This window comes from Manis javanica, chromosome 2 (assembly GCF_040802235.1).
Source record: "Manis javanica isolate MJ-LG chromosome 2, MJ_LKY, whole genome shotgun sequence".
In the NCBI taxonomy this organism is placed as follows: Eukaryota; Metazoa; Chordata; class Mammalia; order Pholidota; family Manidae; genus Manis; species Manis javanica.
In genome coordinates, this window is record NC_133157.1 from 215,076,546 (window position 1) to 215,101,909 (window position 25,364).

The following is a 25,364-nucleotide window of genomic DNA, read 5'->3' on the forward strand; positions in this document are numbered from 1 at the left end:
CAAGTTCTCTTCCTTGGAACAGAAGACCTTAGAACTATAAATGGGCAGGTACATTTAAGTAGTAGTTCTGATGAACTGCTAGACGCTGAGTGTGGACTATTTTAACAGAAATTCGGGGGTACCAGTCTTATAGGTTTTTATCTCTCGGCACTGCACCAGGTTCTCATGGAGAGAAATCAGGAAAGATCCCCTAATGGCACTGACAGAGTGAAGAGTAAGCAATGTGAAATATACCCAGGACCTTTTCCATGACAAAAGCCTACTCTCCAAGGGAAAAGATGTCACCAGAACCTGTACCTTCCAGGAGGAAGGGCATTTCTCTGACTCTAGACTCCTCTAGACTTCCTGCATAGCCTGAGCAGGGAGAGAGGAGAGCTAAGGGCACAGCCTGGGGGCACAGGCTCACCACATAATATTATATGACATTATACTTTCTCATACCTTATCTTTACACCAAAGGGTTCCAGCATAATAACTGCAAATTATAACTAAAAGAGCTAGAAGACACAGATTCTACCATACAAGGAGTTTTTAGGGAAGTCCAAAGACAATAGAGGAGACCAATAACGCTGAAGGACTTGGAAGTCCCCAATACCCACTGCTACAGCAGACATTACACATAGCCCAGGGGAAAAGATGGTGGCATGAGAAGTGAGGCAGAAACCTCCCAAAACCACAGATAACATGAAAATACAGCATATACAACTAATCCTGAAAGAGTGACTCAAAGACTGCAGAACAGACTGTCTACATCTGGGGAAAAGAGAAGACCTCAAAGAAGAGGGTAAAGTAGCAAAGCCATAATCCGGTGGAACCCAAGCCCTCCCCCCATCCCAGCTCACAGGCAGGCAGAAAAGAAATAGAGTGGGGAGGGACTAGAAGCCCATGACTGCTAAACACCTAGCCCTGGAGATCTACTATGAAGCACAACTCAAATTACATGGTCCTCTGGAGATTAGGGGGATTGGAAAGCAAAGGCAGGCAGAATACTTGAACAGACTGAGATTCCAGTCACTTGTGGAGAACAGGTAAACACATGTGGCTGCTCTGGGACAAAAGAAAGGTGGGCACTTTGAAAGACTTCTCAACAGATTGGGAACTTTCAGGAGCTTCAGATGCTTCATCCCATGACTGGCAACACAGTGCCAATGCCCCCACTGTGATATGTAACCTGCTGCTCCTTCCTTGCAGCAGGCACTGGTCCACACACATGCTACCTGAACCATCACACCAGGCCAGCCAGAGGGTGTCCCTGCCTACCTAACCTACAGGGGCATAACACAGAGGCTCCTTCCTATGCACTCAGCCCACTGGCCCTGGCAGTAGTGGCAGGCATGGAAGCTGTGAAGGAGGAAGAGTTCCTTCCTCCTGGAAGTCACCATGCCATGAGCCTGCACCATAGCTCCAGGTGATGGGCAGCTCCAGAGAGAAGATCTTTTGAGCACTAGAGTATGCCACCTACACAAAGTTATTATTCCATAGGAATTACCAAAAAAAGTGAAACAGCAAAAAAATTTTGTCCAAACAAAAATACAGGAAGACTCCAGAAAGAGGGATGGAAACTTTGAAAATAAAGTACCTGAAATGAAACATACAATTGAGGGATTTAAAAGCAGATTGGATGATGTAGAGGAAGTGGTAAATAAATAGAAATTAGAGACAGGAAAACAAAAAAACTGAGGCACAGAGAGAAAAAATTATCTCTATGAATAAAAGAATAATAAGAGAACTGTGCAACTAATCCAAAAAGAACAATATTTGCATTATAGGGGTGCCAAAAGAAGAAGAGAGAGACAAAGGGATAGAAAGTCTCTTAGGGGGAATAATTGCTGAAACTTCCCCAATCTGGGGAAAGAAATAGTCTCTCAAGTCATGGAAGTACAGAGATCTCCCAACGCAAGGGATACTAGGAAGACAACACCAAGAGATATAATAATTAAAATGGCAAAGATCAAGGACATGGAGAGAGTATTGAAAGCAGCCAGAGAGAGAAAAAAGATCACTTATAAAGGCAACCCCATCAGGCTATCATCAGACTTCTCACCAGAAACCTAATAGGCTAGAAGGGAGAGGCATGAAATATTTAATGCAATGAAGGGCCTTGAACTAAGAATACTCTACTTGGTAAGGTTATCATTTAAATATGAAGCAGGTATTAAACAATTTCCAGATAATCAAAAGTTGAGGGAATTCACCTCACACAAATAGTCTCTAAAGTGTATTTTGAAGGGCCTGCTCTACATGGAAGTGCTCCTAAGGATAAATAGCTGTCACCAGAGAAAATAAAAACATAATAAAGGAAGTAAACTAATTAATTACTAAGTATATGCAAAATTAAATCAACTGCCCAAAAAGTCAATCAAAAGGTACAGAAAGAGTACAGAATATGACACTTAATATATTAAGAGGGGAGGAGGAATGAGAAGGGAGAAAAAAAAGAACCATTAGACTTTGTTAGAAATAGTGTAATAAGCAAGTTTAGACAGACTGTTAGATAGTAAAGAAGCTACCCTTGAACCTTTGATAACCATGAATCTAAAGCCTGCAATGGAAATTAGTACGTATCTAACTATAACCACCCTAAATATAAAGTCTGAATATACCAATAAAAATACATTGAGTGTCAGATGGATAAAATAAGAAGACCCATCTATATGCTATCTACAAGAGACTCATTTTAAACCCAAAGAGATATACAGACTAAATGTGAAGGGATGGAAAAAAGGTATTTTAAGCAAATAAAGAAAGGGAGAAAAAAAGCAGGAGAAGAAGTACTTATATCAGACAAAATAGATTTCAAAACAAAGAAAGTAACAAGAGACAAAGAAGTACATTACATAATGATAAGGGGTCTGTCCAACAAGAGAATATAAACAATATAAATATGTATGCACCCAATATAGGAGCACCTAAATATGTGGAACAAATACTAACAGAATTAAAGGGAGAAATAGAATGCAATGCATTCATTTTAGGAGACTTCAACATACCACTCACTCCAAAAGATAGATCAACCAGACAGAAAAAGTAAGGAGACAGAGGCACTGAACAACACATTAGAACAGATGGACCTAACAGAAATCTACAGAACACTCCATGAAAAGCAGCAGGATACCCATTCTTCTCAACATTACATGGAAAATTTTCCAGAATAGATCACATACTAGGTCACAAAAAGAGGCTCAGTAAATTCAAAAAGATTGAAAATATGTCAACCAGTTTCTCAGACCACAAAAGTATTGAACTAGAAATAAATAATGAAAAGAAAACAAAAAGGAACCCCACAAATACACGGAGGCTTAACAACCTGCTCCTAAATAATCAATGGGTCAATGACCAAATAAAAACAGAGATCACGCAACATATGGAGACAAATGAAAAAAACAGCTCAATACCCTAAAATCTGTGGGATGCAGTAAAGGCAGTTCTAAGAGGAAAGTATATTACAATACAGGGTTACCTCAAGAAAGAAGAACAATCCCAAATGAAAGTCCAAACTCACAATTAATGAAACAAGAAAAAGAAGAACAAATGAGGCCCAAAGTTAGTAGAATGAAGGACATAATAAAGATCAGAGCAGAAATAAATAAAATCAAGAAGAATAAAAAAATTGAAAGAATCAGTGAAACCAGGAGCAGGTTCATCAAGAAAATAAACAAAATAGATAACCCCCTAGCCAGACTTACCAAGAAAAAAAGAGAGTGTACACACATAAACAGAATCAGAAATGAGAAAGAAAAAATCACTACAGACAGCACAGAAATACAAAGATTAACTAGAGAATACTATGAGAAATTATATGCTAACAAATTGGATAACCTAGAAGAAATGGACAACTTTCTAGAAAAATACAACCTTCCAAGTCTGACCAAGGAAGAAACAGAAAATCTGAACAGACCAATTACCAGCAATGAAATTGAACTGCTAATCAAAAAACTGCTGAAAAACAAAATTCCTGGACCAGATGGCTTCACTGCTGAATTTTATCAAACATTCACACAAGACCTAATACCTATCTTCCATAAAGGTTTCCAAAAAGTAGAAGAGGAGGGAGTACTTCCAAACTTACTCTATGTAGTCAGCATCACTCTAGTACCAACACCAAAGATACCACAAGAAAAGATAATTACAGACCAATATCCCTGATGAACATAGATACAAAAATACTCAACAAAATATTAGCAAACTAGATTCAAAAGTACATCAAAAAGATCATCCATCATGATCAAATGGGATTTATACCAGGGTGCAAGGATAGTACAATATTCAAAAATCCATCAACATCATACACCATTCAACGAAACAAAGGACAAAAATCACATGATCATCTCTACAGATGCTGAAAAAGTATTTGCAACATTCAACATACATTCATGATAAAAACTCTCAATGAAAAGGGTATAGAGGGCAAGTACCTCAACATAATAAAGGCCATTTATAACAAACCTACAACCAACATCATAATTACCAGCAAAAAGCTGAAAGCTTTTCCTGTAAGATCAGGAACAAGACAAGGATGCCCACTCTTACCACTTTTATCCAACATACTACTGGAGGTCCTAGCCATGGCAATCAGACAACACAAAGAAATAAAAAGTATCCAGATTGGTAAGGAAGAAGTTAAATTGTCACTGTTTGCATATGACATGATATTGAACAAAAAACATCCAAAAGAATCCACCCAAATACTACTAGAACTAATAAATGAATTCAGCAAAGGTGAAGGATACAAAATTAATATACAGAAATCTGTTGCATTCCTATACATTAATGATGAACTAGCAGAAAGAGAAATCAGGAAAACAATTCCATTCACAATTGCATCAAAAAGAATAAAATTACCTAGGAATAAACCTAGCAAAGGAGATGAAAGACCTATACCCTGAAAACTATAAGACACTCATGGGAGAAATTAAAGAAAACACCAATAAATGGAAATAAATCCCATGCTTATGGATAGGAAGAATTAATATTGTCAAAATGGCCATCCTGCCTAAAGCAATCTGCAGATTCAATGCAATCCCATCAAAATACCAACAGCATTCTTCAATGAACAAGAACAAATAGTTTTATAATTCATATGGAACCACAAGGGACCCCAAATAGCCAAAGCAATCCTGAGAAGGAAGAACAAAGCTGGGGGGATTATGCTCCCTTACTTCAAGTTCTACTACAAAGCCACAGTAATCAAAACAATTTGGCACTGTCACAAGAACAGACCCATAGATCAATGGAACAAAACAGACAGCCCAGATATAAACCCACACATATATGGACAATTAATAGATGATAAAGGAGCCATGGATATACAATGGGGAAATGACAGCCTCTTCAGCAACTGGTGTTGGCAAAACTGGACAGCCACATGTAAGTGAATGAAACTGGATCATTGCCTAACTCTATACACAAAAGTAAACTCAAAATGGATAAAAGGCCTGAATGTAAGTCATGTAAGCATAAAATTCACAAAAGAAAACATAGACAAAAATCTCTTGAATACAAACATAAGCAACTTTTTCCTGAACACATCTCCTCAGGCAAGGGAAACAAAAGCAAAAATGAACAAGTGGGACTACATCAAAGTAAGAAATTTCTGTACAGCAAAGGACACCATCAGCAGAACAAAAAGGCATCCTATAGTATGGGGGAATATATTCATAAATGACTTACCTGATAAGGAAGAAGTTCAGATGGCCAACAGGCACATGAAAATATGCTCCACATTGCTAATCATCAGGGAAATGCAAATTAAAACTACAACGAGATAGCACCTCACACCAGTTAGGATGGCAACATTCAAAAGACAAGGAACAACAAATGCTGGCGAGGAAAAGGAGTCAGGGGAATATCCTCCTATACTGTTGGTGGGAATGTAAATTGGTTCAACCACTGTGGAAAGCAATATGGAAGTTCCTCAAAAAACTAAAAATAGAAATACCATTTGACCCAGTAATTCCACTCCTAGGAACTTACTCAAAGAAAACAAAATCCCTGATTCAAAAAGACATATGCACTGCTATATTTATTGCAGCACTATTTACAATAGCCAAGATAAGGAAGCAACCTATGTCCATCAGTAGATGAATCAATAAAGAAGAGGTGGTTCATGTACACAATGGAATATTATACAACCATATAAAAACAAATCCTACCATTTGCAGCAACATGGATGAAGCTTGAGGGTATCATGCTCTCATGGAGAAAGACAAGTACCTAATAATTTTACTCAATTATGGAGCATAACAACAGAGCAAAACTGAAGGAACAAAACAGCAGCAGACTCACAGACTCCAAGAAGGGACTAGTGGTTACCAAAGAGGTGGGGAGGGTGGGTGGGGAGGGAGGGAGAAGTGGATTGAGGGGCATTATAATTAGCATTCACAATATAGGTAGGTCACGGGGAAGGCAGTATAGCCCGGAGAAGACCAGTAATAACTGTAGCTAGCATCTTACTATGCTGATGGATAGTGACTGCAGTGGTGGGGAATTAGGACTTGACAATATGGGTAAATGTTGAAACCACAATGTTGCTCGTGTGAAACCTTCATAAGATTGTGTATCAATGATACCTTAATTAAAAAAAAAAAAAACCATAGCTCAGCACTGAGCCAAACACTATATTAAACCTCACACTGAAGGCCTATTGCCCAATACATCCCATCCAGATTGCAACAAAAATTACAAGGCATACTAAAAGGCAAGAAAATAAATAGGTAATGGTCTGTGATGCTTTTAATATAGATATCTGTCTTGGCCTGTTACTTATTTTCAAAAATCAAAAGTAATGTCACACTGGGTTTGTCAGACCATCTATTTAAGTCAGAAACCTCCAAAATATTTTTATTGTTCTACCTATCAGCAAAAAAAATGAATTTGAAAAGCATACCTTTCAAAAGATGTGGTTCAAATTATATACACCTACTACTTTTCTAATATGCTTTCCTCACCTTAAATCATAGAAAAGTTAAAATTAAAAAGTAATTGTAAATTGCAGTTCTAACATTAGTTCCCTACACCTCATGGGTCATGTGCATTCTGAATGTGCACCTTGTTTTGGCATCCACAGTATGTAGGGAAGGCCACATTCCTAAGATCTTCATCCCCTGGGGATGCACACTTTTGTGCAGTTTCCTCCCTTTGAAGAGGGCAAAATCTATGGTTTGCTTCTAACAATAGAACGTGGGAAAAGCGATACACTATTTCAGATGTAATTAAGGTCCCTAATTAGTTGACTTTGAGTCAATCAAAAAGGAGATTATCTTGGGTAGGTCTACCAGGATAGCAGGTGAGCTCTTTAAAGGAGGGGCTAGGTCTTCCCTGGAAGAACAAACTCCAGATGCCTTCCTGCTGGCTTTGCAGAAGCAAAGAGCTGTATTGTGAATTGCATACAGAGAGGGCTGGTGTCCAGGAGTTGAGGACCTCACTCCTATAACCACAAGGAACTGAATTGTGTCAGTAACTTCAATGAGCTTGGAAGAGGACTCTAAGATCCAGATGAGAATGCAGCTCAGCCAGCAGCTGGATTGCAACCTTGTGAGATGCCACACAGAGCACCTAGTTAGGTGATGCCTGGATCCCTGACCCACAGAAACTGTGAACAATAAATGTGTGTTGTTTTAAGACTATATGTTTGTAGTAATTTGTTCCACAGAATAGAAAACTAATGCAGCTGGTCTTAGCAAATTGATTGACTCTTAAGAGCTGAAAATTTTCAGCAAAGGAGGCCTCTTGGGCTGGAAGCTGCCATCCCTGCAACCCTGAGTACAAATCAAATGAGACCCAGCCTGTGGAATGTTCTCTCCTTTCAGATTTTCTATGGCTATGTTTCCCAAGTCTTACATCTCAGTTGCAGGGATCACTCTAAGAAGCCTTATAAGTTCACTAAAATTCCTTAGACTTAAATGTTCTCAGTTACAGCTCCTGAGATGAGTGGTGAGTAAGATTTTTTGCACAGGTGGTGGAGTTGGGGTGGGTAAGGCACCAGTGTCTTGGAGTTCCCACATCAGGACCAAGGGTTCTGCCACTCCTGAGAACACAAACCTCTCTGTTCCCACACCTAGTCCTCCATTATCAGCCTATGCCCTGGAAAACATATAGAGACACATACACACATGTGCACACATATATACCACTTTCCACTTTTTCCACCACAACACATACTCTGCTGCTTCAGAGTTTCAGATGAGATTCAAGCAAAGAGAACAGATTTATGTGGGGCTTCATATTCCAAACTTGGCTCTTTTTATCATAAAAGAAACTGTTAGGAAATATCTGGATATAAAGACACTTTTTTTTTTAACCAAGATTTGACTCTGGGTTGCTCTGTGGTCTGAAATGTGTCTTGATGGGCTTGGATCAGGACCTCTGCTGGAGTCCATTCTGTTGCATAAGATCACCACTGAGTGAGACCTCAATTTAAGTCCCTCCAAAAGTTAGACGGCCTGAGGTTGCATCTTAGCTTGTCTCTCACTAGTCACAGGAATTTCAAAAGCAATTCATTTCCCTAACACGGCAAAACTAAAATATTAACACCTACTCATAGGATTGCTGTTAAGATTAAATGAGGCAAGGTTCCTACCACAACACAGGACAGAATCTAAAACTGTGTGCCTGCTTGTTACATCAACAAAGCCGTTTCTACATTCATATTTTAAGAGCAGGATTTTGCATTTTGTGTTACCCTATATTATGTTCTCATCAAAACAGTTACCTGCTTTATTTTGTTTCCTTATTAGTGTATTTATTTACCCTAACTAATGAATGTCATTTTAAAGCACCAAATCACTCCTAATTAAATTCCTAACACTTAAAGATAACATTTTGCAGCTTCTTCCGCTTTTTGTTTCAGTGTTGGCAGTCATTCTCGACAGCTCTAACATGAACAGAGCATTCAGACACAGCATTGTAACTGGGTAGAAACAGGGAACAGATTTCTACTAATCTATTCTGCCACCCCTCTTATTAAATTGAGTGGAAACTACGTAAAGACCCATTCGTGTGTTGGTTATGTGTTGAGCAGCCGGTCTTGTTCCTCTATGTCAATAGGTATAAATAGTAACCAATATTTTTAGAGCACTTTAAGTTTTTCAAAGTGTTGCAAACTTACCAAACATTCTGTAAGAAAAAAGGACACAATTTTGTTGCATTCTCACCTTCAGCCATTTTGGGGTGCCTTTTACACATCTCATCAAATCCTTATGCCAGTCTTATGTAGGAAGTTTTTACTATTAAAGGTCATCCGTGAATAAAGTAAGATGAAGAAAACTTAGACATGTTGCTCTGGATTTTACAGATATTAAGTATTCAGCCCAAAACTTGAATTCAAGACCTGTCATTTCAAACTCTGGGTTTTGTCTGTTTGAAGAAATGGATTGATTTCCTTGACAGTCTTAAGAAAGCCATCTTTTGTGAGCTACGATAGGGAGAAAGAACTTGGTAGGAAACACTCTTATAAGCTCCTATTAACATTTATCATATTCATCTTTCTTTATCTGGTGAACTTATCTCAAAGGATTACAATATTTTTCTCTGGAAGGTGAAGGGAAGATAGCAGTAGTGAATGTTTAGATGACTGTCCAGAAATTACGAGCCAAATAAGTTTCTTCTGCCTAAACTCAGTCAAGTCACATTTATTTCTCAGGTATGCAAATAAACAATAGAAGGCATTTTAACTACAGATAAAACCACCTCATTCAGAAAAGATAGCAGTGACAGGCCTAGGGAATTTCCCTAGCTGTTTTCTGGGAAATTCCTCTCAATTGGCATTTGCTATTCTGGCAGAAGACTGATACCTTTCTAGAGGAAAATGGAAGGGATGATCACATTTTGTCATATTGGCCACTAAGCCATTCTCCCAATAAGCATTTAGTGGGCACTTACACATTCTAGTCCTGGCCTGGTCTGTAGATCTATTGGGCTACATGAGACCTGGTCTCCACCACTGAGAGGTTTTTTAATCCAGAGAAGGAGACAGAGACCTCTCTAACCATAATATATATTCATATTGGAAGTGAAAATGGAAACAATTTCATATCAAAATTTCACATTTGGGTCTTGAAGGATGAAACAAATTCCAAGCTATGAGAGAGGGTACCCCAGATCTAAGAATAGCTAGAGCAAAGGCACAGAGTCCTGAAATGTTTCTTGTGCCCAATGAATGAGGAGATTGGAGCCTAGCCTACCATGGAAGACAGTGGGGCTACAGGGCAGACAAGCAAACAATCCAAGCTGAAGAATCTTGGTGCCCTGAGAAGGCATGTGGGCTTTTGCCCACTGACTACAGAAAGCCCGAGAAGCTTTAAGAACAGAGATGTATTTCCAACTCTGCTTTTCTGGAAGATGTTCTGGTGGCTGTGTGGGAATGAACCAAAGGGAAGTACACCAGCAGACAGTCAAGGCAGTTGTGTGGTTCTACAAATGCCCAAAATGAGAAATTATGGTAACAGTGAGGATGAGAGATGAGTAGGAAGAGGTCTTGACTTGTGTGTGGAGTGAGGTAGAGAAAGGGGTCTAGGATGACTCAGAAGTTTCTCTGGATTGGGCCACTGGGTGGAGAGTATTGTTATTAGGCAGAACATGACCAGGAAAGGAAGAGGTCTGCTCTGCTCTACGGCATGGGGCAGAAGTCCAGTAGAATGTAGGTCCTGACCCCCGGTCCTCTAAATAAAGAAGAACTTGTGACTAAAATAAGAAGGAAATTCAAATCAAGGCATGGGTGGACCTCAGTATAAGAAGCATTAAAAAAAAAGATATTAGGGGAAGGATGGTGGAATGGAAAAGACAAGGAGTAGGAGATTTGGATTCCACTAACAATTCTGCTCAGCAGTTCTGCGTGGCTCTAACAAATCAGCTTCCTCCATTTGGTTTCCTCATACATAAAAAGTGTCATGAATAGTAACTGATGTGACTTGTCATTTGAAAATGTTTGTGGAAATATAAGGCAAAGGATACAGAAAAGTCACTTGGTCACATGATGGAGTCAACTCTGCCCTTTGTCACGCTTTGTGGAGCCGTGGTGAGGAGACCCCAGACCCCTTCTGGTAATACAGGCTGTTCTCCCCCGGCGGATGGGAGGGTTGCTCTCTCAGCACCTGCTTCCACGTGAGAGAGCGGCCCTGCCGGACGCTATGGCCCCTCCGGGGGAGCCTGAATCCAGTGACTGATGCACTCCAGGGAGTAAAGCCTTGACCTTCCTGCTACCAGGAGGGACAGCCCTGAGCAGGCATTCCCTCATCAGAGCTCCGCGCACAGCGGCCTGAGACTCTCCTGCGGCACATGTTCACTCTACTTCCCTCTCCGCCCAGTCTCCAATCCCCAGGTAACTCTGTGATGGCCGCCAGACAGCTTCTTCCAGGGGCTTCCAACCTGGGACAGGCCCTCATCCCAGGAGATACATCAAGGAGAGCATATCAGCGGGAGGGAATTAAATGGGTACAGAAGGCAGATATGAACCAGCTAGGCATGCCTTGCCATCCAAACTAAGCGAAGGGGTCATAGTTGAAGCGGATATGCAACAAAAGAGGCATGGCGACTGTCCTCATGACAATTATTTGCTATCACACACAAAAAATATGCATATTATTTAGCCACCATAAACTCCATGCAGTTCACTAAAGGTGCCGTGAGATCAAACATACAACCTCTGGACATCCTTTATACAGCGTCTTTCCTCAAAATGTCCTTCCCTCCTTGACGAACTGATGAATCCCTTCCCATCCTCCATAATCCCATTCTCCTCATTTCCTCTGGATACCTTCCCAGAATTGAACACCCTGCCCTCAGAACATACTGTCCTTACCTCTTTGGTAGTTCTTGCTATTCAGCTTGCTTTTCTGCAGGCTGAATACTGAAAATGACTTAATAGCTAGTGTGGCAAGAATTCTAACTAGTCCCAACTGATGTTCACTGTAAGTGACCAACACATTCATACCAGCGGGTGCCAACAGAATTTCGCCTCTAACTCTCCTTCTCCCCAACTGGACTGACTCCTGGACTTTGCCTGGTTCATATTTGTGTTCTCAGAGTCCAGCACAGAGTAAGCCCTGACAACCTTCCAGAATGAATGGAAAACTATTTTTTCCAACATGGACACAAGCTCTTCACTCTTCACTCTTCACCAGAACTGTTACAGGGGTCAATTATTTGTGAAAGTGAGAGAGAAGAATGTCTACTGCTCTCCTAGGAAGCATTACTGCCCTAAGAAGGCTAAATCTAAATTAGAACACTGGCCTCAACTCGGTTGCCTTTACTTTCTGCCTCTACAAAGCACAGACATTTCTCAGAGTAGATGATGGGGTATATACTTAGAAGCAGAAGCCCCAAAGAGAAACAAAATATAATGAGGAACCTAGTAACGTTATATTAATATTGATAAAATCTAAAGGTATATTATCCCCTCATGTACTGACAGTACTTAAAATGTCAAGTTTTTAGCTGAGTATCTGGGGATGAATTCTGCATTTTTGATGGGTTGGGCTTTACTTGTGTATTTTTTTGATTATTAGGCATTTCATGGAAGAGTCAGCATCCTAACAAAGCAGAAGTAAAGAGAATCAGGGCAATTTCCCCATCATAAATGCTTCCGTTATTTTTATTGAGATTCACAAGATGCCAGAACTGTAAGAAATCTAGGCAGGATCATCTCAGGAGCCATCTCTGAGCAACTAGTGATGGCTTCCTGGAAAGATTCACAGTGAAACAGGACCAACATCAATTAACGATGTCTGCCAAGGACAAGGGAGAGCAGAGTGAAGACAGGTGTGCTATGGACTTACCCACCCAGCTCGAGTCCCGCTCCTTCAACTAATGGATGACTGAGCTGAGGTCCAGAGAGACAGGTGATCAGCTCAGGATCATGTGGGCAGTTCTAGTATATGTGAGCCCAGCACTCACATCTCTTGATTACTGGGCCAGTTGTCTTCCCATGGCATCTACTTTCAGTTTGCAAAGTGGAGCAGCCTGGCAAAGCCTGGCATCCAGTGTAGACTGTCTGATCATAATTCCATTCTCCTCAATAGTAGCTTCCCTTAGCAAACAAGTACCTGGTCCTGAGGACAGAGTGATGAGTGAGGTTCCCTTACCAGACTCAGAGACCTTCCAGGACACTAGAGAAGACTGGACAGTGAACAGACCATGACAACATGATAAGATTCATGTTCATTAAAAACAAGCACAGGAACCTACAGAAACAGGGAGGAAAGGATCACATCCAGCCTGAAGGGGCAAAGGGTACATTGAGATAGGGATGGAGAGGGTCTCCAAGGACTGGCGGAGGGGGAAAAAATGGCAAGAAGAGGGAGAATATTCCCAAAAGGACTAAATGACACCATGGTGTATTTGGAAAGTTGAAGCATTTAATAGAGCTAGAATACAACATGTATTTGTGTATATGTGGAGTGCACACAAGCACACATGTTGGAAGGAACAAGGTTTAAGTAAAGGAAGAGTGGAAGTCCTGGAAATGTGAGCAGACCCTAACACCCTAACCTGATATAGAAGATTTTACCCCAACCAGGACTGAGGCAGTCTAAGGTGCTGCTTGAGAGCTTATTCTCTGCCAGCCATGTGCCAAATTTTTCCCATACATCAGCCAGTTCATCTTCTAAATAAACCTGTGAAGTAGGTAGTTTTTTAACTCCATTTTACAGAGGAGATACTGAGGGTCAAAAGGGAAATGCTTTGCTTCATGTCACACAGCTGACTGGTAGTAATAAGAACTTGGAATTGAGCCTTTAATCTTGTCACTTTTTTTGCTATGTATTCTGCAAGGTCATTTTCATGTGCTATTTGTTTTGTGCTCACAGAAATCCTGCATAATGAGTATTTTGACTCTTCAATAGACCAAACATGGGGAAAGAGGAGGCTTGGCACATTTCTTCCAAGAAGAATAAGCTGTCCAGGAAGAGGGCAGTTACACTCAGTTATTCATGCATTCATTGATTTAAAAAAAAAATGTTTTGTGGATCTAGTAGGTGGCAACCGTTCTCCTAAGTACTCAGGTTACAAGAAAACATATGAGATAGTCCCTAGTCTGATCTCTCAAGTGCTTTGCAGTGGGAGAGCAGAAGAAGCAGGAAAGTATAAAAACAGCATGGACCCCTGCAGGAACCACAAACATCCCAGGAGTTTTAAAGGCATAGGAGCTGAGTCAAAGTAAGGAGGTGATCAAAGCTGTATTCTCTGTATTAGATGGCTGGACTTAAGCTGGAGATAATGGGCTCCTTAAAGGGTCAGCTCCATGTGCAAGAAACATCCCTCTGGCAGCAACGTGGACCACATAGAAACTGAAGCCAGAGGGACACGTTATCTGCCTGTTGGACGAGTGCAAGTGAGAGGTGATTGACCTTCTCTGCCATGGTGGCAAGAGTGCAGAGGCAGATACAAAATGAGGGATATATTTACTAAGGAAAATCATTTTGTTCAATCCCTTCATTTCAGGTGAGGAATAATGTCCAAAGCATTGAAGGAATAGACCCAATAGTTCTATCACTTGGGCCCAGTCATGTGGGTTCATGCCACTCTGTGTTTAGACCATGCACAGTGACAATCAAGGGCATCCTGACAGAGCTTAGTACCTATTGGTTCTCAAGCCAACCGGTAGTTAGACCATGAGCAAATATAAACAAGGACCCTACATCATTTGATTATCTTTCACATATATTCTTTTCCCTGTCTTGGTCCCAGCCTAAGGCTCAGGGTGAGTCACACAGTAAGTGCTCAATACATGCTTCATCAGGGCACTCATGCCTGGCTTCCTGGGGTCCTGTCTGTCAGTCTTTGTTTCTGGAGCTGTGTATCTGGAGAAGGATGGTCCCTAACCGCAGAACTCATCTACAGCACCTGGAAAACGTATAGGGTGGCCCAAGTTGTCACGGCACCTGTCACTAGATGTCGTTTGAAATGGAATACCATTCAGCATTCTCTTGACAAAGTCCCTCAGGGAGGGCCTTCCGCCTGTGTTATTTCTATTCATGCTGCCGAGATTATTTCTTGATGTCCTTGCAAATAACCTCTCTGAAGTTGCCACACCAGCACTTTGCTAGCACTTTACAGCTCTTGAAAGGGTGCTCGCTTTCAGTGTTTGGTCCGTCACATGGAAGCAGTAGAACTCGGAGGGCCCTTACAGCAGGGACTGTCTTGTTTGTCCATTTGCTGAAACAATAGGAGAGCTGAAGCTTTCGGGGATTAAGAATTTATCTAAAAACACAGGTAAGCGTTGAAATATTTACAACCACTGCCAAGAATAGCCTGCTTCTGTCCAGTTCTTAGGAATGCACATTTTGCATAAGCCAATGATCCCCTCCAGGAAGGTGTCCTTTGAGAATCATTTCAGGTACACGGGTACCAGAATGTTCGTAACGTCAGAGACAGAGTTCCAGAGAGAACCAGGGTTAGAGCCGAGACATCCAAGATCAGTGCACAGACCAGTAGCAAGTAAAATATTAATGAACGAAATTGGAAGTGAAACCAAAAAAGGTCTAAAGAAAAGCAGACTTGATAAGGAGTGAGATGCCAACAGTAGTTCAAGTAATTCAAGACTGTTAGTTGACTTGCCTGGCTACCACCAGCATAATATAAATATAAGGTCAAAAAGAACCAATAGCAACAGTTTTTAGTTTCCAGGAAAGGACCCTTTGATCAGAAGATTAAATATCCACACCCCTTAACAGCTATCTCTCTATTTAAAAGAAGGGTATATCCATGTATATAACTTGATACTGAGAACCATTTAAATATCCTAAATGCATTAAAGAACCTCCAGATTTGTTTGGTTTATTGCTTCAGGGAGAAACATGTTCACCAGAAACTTTCTCAACAAGACTCAAGAGTCTTATGCCACCATGTCAATTTGTTTTCATTTTAAATTAATAAATGGGCATCCCAATGTTTGCATGAGTCTCTTCTAATTTGTTTAGCATAAGTGAATGTCATGAATAAACCAAATGTCCAAATGTAAAAAGCAAAGAAAATAAGCCACTAATAAGTGGTGTAGTTACCTCAGAAGCTAGGATACTTAACAACTCTATCAACGTCTCACAATAAATCTACTAGGACAAAATTTGGCTTTGGGAGGAGTTATGTTGAGCCAGTGATTATGCAAGCATCATGGAGTAATAGAAGCTAAAAACAAGACATCCCTGGGCTTTGACTTACTCCAAATATCAGTGTTTCATTCTGCTATACTGAAATACCACCAGAGAGGAAGGAACCAAGAAATACACAAGTTCAAAGGGAAGAATAATGTCTCCCTCAAGAAGAATAATTTATGTGGAAACAGTTAACTTATCCTTTAGACTTTCTCTGACATTATTTCAGAAGCCACAGAGACTTTGAATTAAAAACAAATATAAGAAGGATACCATCAACAGAACAAAAAGGCAACTCACAGTATGGGAGAATATATTTGTAAATGATTTATCCAATAAGGGGCTTGCATCCAAAATATATAAAGAACTCATACAACTCAACACCAAAGAAACAAATAACCCAATTAAAAAATGGACAGAGGACCTGACAGACATGTTTCCAAAGAAGAAATACAGATGGCCAACAGGCCATGAAAAGATGCTCCACATGGCAAATCATCATGGCAAATGAAAACCACAAGGAGATTATCACCTCACATCAGTTAGAAGGGCCACTATCCACAAGATAAGAAATAACAAGTGTTGGAAAGGATGTGGAGAAAAGGGAACCCTCCTACACTGTTGGTGGGAAGGTAAATTGGTGCAGCCACTGTGGAAAGAAGTATGGAGTTTTCTCAAAGAACTAAAAACAGAAATACCATATGACCCAGTAATTCCACTTCCAGGAATTTCCCCTAAGAAAGCAAAATCCCAGATTTGAAAAGATATATGCACCCCTATGTTTACTGCTGCATTATTTACAATTGCCAAGATATAGAAGGAACCTAAGTGTCCATCAATAAATGAATGGAAAAGGAAGATGTGGTACATATACACAATGGAATATTATTTATTACTCAGCCATAAAAAGAAAAGAAATCCTGTCACTTGTAACAATACGGATGGATCTAGAGGGTTTTATGCTCAGTGAAGTAAGCCAGATGGAGAAAGATAAGTATCATATGATTTCACTTAACTGTGGAATCTAAAAACAAAATGAACAAAATAGCAGTAGACTAATAGACATTGAGAAATGACTCTTGGTTACCATGGGGGAGGGTCTGGGGTCGCAGTAGGGAGGGTGAGAGGGATAAAGGGGCACAGAAACTCTCAATCATAATAAGTTGGTCACAAGGACGGTAGTACGGCATGTAAAAAACAGCCAATGATTCTGTAACATCTTTCTACATTGAGAGAAAGTAACTACACTAGTTGGGGATGAGAATTTAATAATGTGGGTAACTCTTGAACCACTATGTTGTAAATGTATGCATATGAAACCAGCATAAGACTGCATATCAACTATAATTCAGTTTAAAAAACAAATGTAATAACACACAGATCTATCCTACACAGTGCTAGTGAAAATGACAGCACAAGTTATCTAATTCTTGGGACTTGTCAGGAGTTGAGATGAATCAGAGGTCTAGAAATGAAGGGTTTTAAAGCCAACCATAGCTACACTCAACCTAGGGTCTATCTAAATGATTCTGGGTAGTTTTTTGGCCTCTCTGTGCTTTAGTGTCATCAAATGCAAGACAAACTAATAATGCTTATAGTTCTTTACTGTGTGGTCAGTAAAAAATCCTGGAATATTAATAGATGTTAAAAATGTTCCAGTTTCCTTTAACTGAATTAAAGGATCACCTGTTCATTTGATGCCCAAACTGCCAAAGACCAGTGAGATCTCACATGTGCGACTGACTGACTAGCTGGCCATGGTGCAGAACTGGCAGGTGTCATTAAATATTTTAATGAAATCTTCATGCAAATTTTGACATATAATGTAGCAACTCTTCTTTCTATTCCATGACATTTAACCAATATATCTTACAGTGATTACAATACCCAATATGCTAACTAGTTAGGGACTAATTAGTCAACTTGTGTGTTTATGAATGTTTCCAGTTTCTTAATTGCAGGCTTTGGAGTCCTGGGAAATATTTGTGCCTGTCAACAAGCTGAAAAAATACCAAAACATTGGATTACAAAGCAGTGATATTAAAGATTGGATAATAATAATCCTTCATGTCTTAACAGCATGTCAAAATATATACATAGCCTTTCTATCTACATTAGCTTATTTGATTTTCACATCATCTACTGGAATAAGTATACTGGTGCATTTTTAAATCTGCCATTAGTACCTAGCATGTGGTATGCCCCCAATAAATGCTGACTGACTGAATCAAATAAATGACTATTAAGTGCTTGATAAATGTTATAATGATGGATGAATGGATGGATAGATGGATGAATGTAGGGATGGATAGAATTTACTCAAGAGAAAGAGGCTATATAGCTTAATCTGCCAGGACCATCTTAGCTCCCCAACTTGTTATCCTCTTTGCAAGGTTAGGCTGAATTTTACAGCCCCTACATATGTTACATGCCATAGTCTCAGTAAATTGGTAGTTCTAATGTTAATGCATTTCTATACTCACTTCCCCAAATAATACTACTCATAGAAAATTCTAAGCTGGAACATTTTACTCCCCTTCCCCAACACTTCTGGAAATACTGGAAATGCAAAACATGTGCTTTTATCCAAAATTATAGAATTAATTCTTAACAAAGCAATACCAACATAATGGCTGATATATGGAGCTAAAAACTATGTTTCTCCTCTGTGCTGCCAATTTCCTGCGAGTATATCCTAGCTGTACTATAATGGTTGAACACACAGAAACTCTTTTCTCTGGTCTTTGTTGATGTGATAGGGCCTCTTGATACTCAGATTAGGATGGATTTCTGAGGGACTCTACTTCCTACTTACCTGGAATCGATTACCTTCCTCACTACATGCCAGCGGCGGCAGCTGAACTGAGACTCTCTCTTTACCATGAAACTGTCAAAGTCAGTGACTTTCCCTTCTCTTTTCAATAGTGGTTGCGGCCTCTTATTTTTTCCTTTCCCTGCAAGTTTCCTGCTGTATCTATTTTCTATCAAATAGATGGTCTATCTCAGTGACCAACCTTTATTCCTGAAGAACTTACACTTCCATCACTCTAAAGCAGTGGTCCTCACTCCTGGCTGTACTATACAAACTCCTAAAGAGAACCTTAAAATACCAGTGCTTGAGACCTACACGTAGAGAATCTAATTCAGTCGCTCCAGAATGGAGCCTGGGGATCCATATTAAATCTAACAGACAGAACTGTCTCAGATGATCCTAATAGGTAGCCAAGGTCAGGAACCATTACTAAAGCACAGAGCACCTGCACTGCACCATCACAAGTATTCCAAGGACTGTAGTAATAACAAGCGATTGTTCATTATTAAACTGAGTGAGAGAAAAGTCACAGGTAAGACCCATTGTATCAGTCAGCAACACATAGGCCATGTAACAGTAACAAATAAGCCCAAAAATATCTCAGTGGCTTAAAACAATAAGGTTTGTTTCTCATCCATATTGCATGCCCTTCACAGGTGAACTGTGGCTCTGAGCCTTGTCCTCTTCATTCTAAGACAAAGGCTGAAGGAGCATCCCCTACCTAGGACTTGATGGTCCAGGGACAGAGAGAACAAGATGTAGCAGAACCATGCAATATTTCCTAATGCTTCTGCTCACAGCTGGTCTACATGACTTTTCACATTTCATTTGCCAAAGTAAGGCTAGGTCCAGCCCAGGGAGTGAGAAAGGGTGATGCTCCCACAAGATAACTTCAGACACCAAAGCTACAGCAGTGATTTGACAAAATAAAAGGACTGAATGATGGTTTGGTTTTTTCAAGAGAAAAGGAATGTCTTCCCTTTGAAGGCATAAGCAGAGGGGAAGGTAGAGGGGTAAGCTTTTCTGTATACATCACAGCTTCACAAACGTTAGTCACTGAAGTGACATTTCCATGATGGATTCTAAGGGAGATATCAAGGAAACTGACACTGTGGCAGGAGATAAATAAGTGAAGTCCAGACAACACTGAAAATACATTCTTTCCCTTCCTCAGCCTTTTCAAAGTTGAAAATCTGGCGTGGTTACTGGTAGATTTTCATGGGTTCATCTCTCCACGGATAAAGCTTAAATGGAGCTCCAGGGGAGTTGCAGCAGGTGACATATACTGCAGAACTAAAAAACATGAACAGGAAGGGGTCTTCTGAAGGACTAAAACTTCAGGCAGTTGACCCTGGAAAATGAAAGGAGCAAGAATTTGCTACTAATACATTGTGTCCCTCTCAATGGGAAGGCAGGTCTTCCATGTTCCAAATTCACAGGGTTCATACAGCGCAGTACCATCGGCAGGGATGGGCTGTGGGGTTGTCACCCAGCTGACCACCTGCTCCACGCAGTCTTGGGGAAGCCACATAACAGCTTTAAGCCTCAGTTTCCCCATCTGGAAAACAAGACTTCACTCACTTTTTTGGATTGGTAAAATAATCATAATAAATGACAAAATATGGGTGAGTCTGAAACATGGTAGTTTCACTGTAGCAATGTCTTATTGCTGTTGCTGTTGACCCTCATAATCCTGTAGGGTAGGGAGCATATTTTGTGCATTTTACAAAAAGAGAAGCTAAAGCTGTAGGAAGAAAGGTGTCTTACCCAAGGTCACACATCTTGGCACTCTCAGCAAAAGGAATAAAATGACACCTTTTCATTATCTGTCCATGAAGTAACTACGTTTTGTTTTAAATTTTCTTATCTTTGCAAGGACAGGTGTCATTATAATACTGAGTAGAACAAAGCGAAAAAAGGATATGGATATATATTATAATCTTAACACTTATGTACATAATATATATCCATATCTTTCTCATTATATGTACTGAGTGCAATTATTCATTTAAAACACTTAGCAAAGCTCCTAGCACATTTTAAGCACTAAATAAATCAACTGTCACCCTTATTATTGTTATTAATACTATAAATGCATAGAAAAAGAAAAGAAACATCCATAGTAACAGGTTCATAATAGTTATTACTCAATAGAAAGATTAGTGGTAATTATTTTTTATGCTTTTCAGCATTTTCCAATAATTTCATTCTTTTATAATAAACCATGTATATGCATTTGCATATAACATGTATAAACAAGAGAGTGATTCATATAAAATATGGAACAAAACACATATAAGATAAAGAATATGTGTTTCATTTCAGAGTAAGAAAGAACTTTCTGTCAGAGAGTTCCAGAGAGAAAAGGAACTGCTAAGAAGGCAGTGAGCTACCCAGCTTTGGTAGTGAGCCAATAGCAGCTGCATAGCTACCAGCAGGGAATTTATAAAAGGGAAGTTTGAGTTGACAGCCCTGAGACTGTGCAATCCTACCAATTATATTTAGACATCAGGGTATTTACATTCAGAGAATGTAAATTTCATAATTTGCAGGGCCCAGCATAGCACAAAAATGTAGCTCACTTGTCCAAAAACTATTAGGAATTTCAAGACAGGGACAGCGGAGCATTAAACCCAGCCCAGGACCCTTCTGAGCTCAGGTCCCTGTGTGACAGTACAGGTTGCATGCCCTTGAAGCTGACCTTGCTTCAGAGTCCACAGTGAACACCTTATTTACTTCAGATGATTGGACAAACTAGTTGTCTCCTAAAGGTTGATTAAGAGGGAAAATTCAGCAATTTAGGAGGACTTTAAGAATCTAAAGCGTAGCCGAGCCATTAAAAATTTTTTTATTATCCCTTTTTACATTACAAAGTAAATCAAAGAAGCTACTTTCCTGAGGGAGGTTTCAGGTGAAAAATGGTGAACAGTCTGCAGACATTTATCACTTCTTCTTCACAAAATCCAGCCAGAATGAAAGCAAAAGAATGACAAGCAATACAAGACAAATTGACTAAGAGAGGAAACAACAGCATATCAGCAATTTTGGCTACATTCTGAAAAAGTACAGGTAGGTAGAGAGTATCTGACTCAGCAGATTAGAGAAATTTACAACCTGGATGTCTATGGATGAAAATATCACCAAGAGGAGAGCCAGTCGGGCCTGCAGAATTCCCGAGTCTCAGCACTTAAAAGCACCAGGACTGATGGAAGGCCTGTAAGACAGCAGTACTCCTGAATGGGGGAGGTAGACCCCTCTCCCATGCCAAGGAAAACCAGAGGTTTATAACTGAACCAAAGAGGACCACTGGATCCAAGACCCACAGGCAGCCAGGACTGGTTAAGATGACTGAAGCAGGGAGTTAAATGAAAGTCCGAATATTATAGAACCAGGGATAGTTATTGACCAGGGAAATAGAAAATGTCATATAGGGAAGGAGGCAAGGTAATTCTGCACTACCTGGCTTACCAGCGAGTAATACCTGCATAGTGATCATTGGGAAAAGCACATGTTAGTAGGATGTGAGAAAGGGGAGATGGTGGAAAAGAGTAGGAGTCGGTCTTCAACCATCAGAAAGCATTTGTGGAGCAGGGGGTTATTGTTAAAAATTGCATTATTATTTGACCTCTATTTTATATATGAATTGCTTTGATAAAATTAAAATAGAGACATTGAAATATAAAGAATTAAACATCATCCTAATACTCAGGGTATGCTAACTTCTATAATGAACACCCCCACCCCTAAATTTTGGGGGATCCAGCAACCCCAGACTCTCCCTTCTCTTGGCAACTTGATCTTTAAAACCCAAGCTTGCTGCAGAATGGAAGGGGAGCAAAATAGGATCAGTCAGGGGATTAGTGACCAGGCTGGAAGTGACAGACATCACATCTACTCAGAATCTTGTTACAGGGTCCTAATCCTCTTCACTGCAGCTGGGATATGCGATCTTTCTCTGTATTCAGGTTTGATGAGCACTTTGTACTTTGCATGGGCATTAAAAAAATACACAAAAATGCTGTTGAGGAATTCTCGAGGGCAGTGGTTCTCAAGCAGGAGGCGACTGTTGCCCTCCAGGGGACATTTAGCCACATCTGGAAACATTTCTGATTGTCATGACTTGAGAAGTACTCTTGGCATCAAGTGGATGAAGACCAGGGCTGCTTCTAAACACCCTAGAACACACAAGAATTATGTGAGCCGAAATATCAAAAGTGCTGAGATTTAGAAATCCTGCTCTAGGACCCCTATTCTCTGGATTTCTCACAAATAGAGATACACAGAGTTCTTTGTTATAAGGGGGAAAATATCAGTGAGAAGGTTTGATATCTTGAGCTGGGTAATAGTTACATGAGTGTATGCACATGTCAACATTCACATATGTGCATGCAAAGATGTGTGCACTTTATTATATGTATCTGAAAAAAAAACAACTAAACAAAATGTAATAAAATTAGATGATGATTAAAAAGAAAGATTGTTCAAAGGCATTACTAAACAATAGATTGTTCAAAGGTATTACTAAACAATTGTATTGCTTAGTACAATTACTAAGCAAATGTGCAACAGTAAATAAACAGGAGAGGAAATCATATCTGGCTAATATATATGATCCCTGTAGCCATATTTCCCAGATTTTCTGGGGGCAGTCTCATGGTACATGATAATCCTTTATATCATTCACATGTCCTAAAAATTACATCAGCGAAATCTCCAAATGGGCTTCTATACCAGACTGAGCCTAGAAATCTTTTGTCAAACCTGGGTCTCTATTTTTAGTTTAAGGCAGGATCAATCATAGATACAAGGGAAATATAAATATGCTGCCTTGGTTTTTTTTTCTAAAGTTCCACAGTATTTTTTTATTTTGGTATCATTAATGTACAATTACTTAAACAACATGCCTGCCTTGATTTTTATTCTACCCTGGGTTTCAAACAGAGTTCCTGGTTCAAAATAAGTGCTTAATTTTTGCTTGGTTTCATAGCTGAATGAACATAAAAAGGGACACACACATATAATACAATTTAATTCAGCCATGCTATGAGATCTCTGAGAAGAACCCTAAATCTTTTCCTTTGTGTAGTCACATAAGTGACACTCAAAAATGCTAAATTAACTAATTGTAATTACTAAAATTAATTTCTTGAGCAAAATTTGTGCTAGATATAATTTATGATAAATATAGGGAGGCATTTACGTGATAATTTTGTGAGAAGCACAAGAGAAGTTATAGACTTCTCCTGCCAAAATAACACATTCCATAGTATGTAAACTCTTGAAGCACTAAAGATGACCATGTACAAGCAAATACAAAATTTATCATTGCCATGTCACTTGTCAAATAGAGGTACTGTGGCTTTCATTAAGGGGTCTAATAAAAGTTATCTATGGTTATCCAGAAAGTTGCATGGGAGAGGCAGGACTTAAGCTAGGGCTTTTATAAGCCCTAGCAAATTCACTGCAGAATTTTTGCCTTATATAATTTGCCATGAAAGTTTCTCTTCAGCACCTCCTCTGGTTAATTTAAAGACCTATGGACAGGTGGGGGTACTTAGCAAAGTCAAGCCTGAAGCTAGGCATAGGGTATGAGCAAGCCCATTAAAATATCATGGCATTATTATAAGTCTACAATTCTCAAACAGTCCTAGGGAATTACATTTTAGCTTTTAATAAAGTATTTCAAACAGACAAAAAGAAGAAAAATAACAATATATTCTTACAGCCCAGATATATTTTAACATTTTCCTATATTTGCTTCAGAATTGTAATGTACTGAACTAAAACATTACAAATACAGTTGAAATCTCTCTCTCTCCCAACACCAATTTGATGATCCTTCTTTTTTCCAGGTTAGTATCTTGTAAGGTTAGAGTCCATCTTCAAGTCCGTATTTACGTACTTTAGCAGTACAAGTATTCAGAAAAAAAAGTACAGAACCTTTTCCAGTTAAATAATCAATTGCATCAAACTGATCATACCCTTCTGCAACTTGCATTCTTTGATCAACACTATGCTCCCAGATTTTCTATATTGATATATACCATTCTAGTTCATTAATTTTTAGAGCTTTCTGCATTCATCCTATAAATACACTACAAATGCTTTCTTTCTTTGTTCTCCTGATAAGAATAATTAAGGTTGTTTCCAAGTTTTGTCTGCTTTTGCTTTAACAAACAATGTTGCCAAAAACACTTCTGTGTATGTATGACAGTCATGAGTGATAAATTCTTGAAAGTATAAATTGATGAATGATAAAATATGCCTCTCCTCAAGCTTATTAGATATTAAGAAATTACAGTCCCAAATGGTAATGCTAGCAAACATTCCTACCAGCAAGTCTGAGTTTATGTTTGCTTCACATTTTTGCCCACACTAATATTATCAGATATTTTAATTATGCCTGTGGAATGGACTCAAACCTCATTTTTCCCTACTGAAATTAAGTTTTTTTCATGCAGGTATTG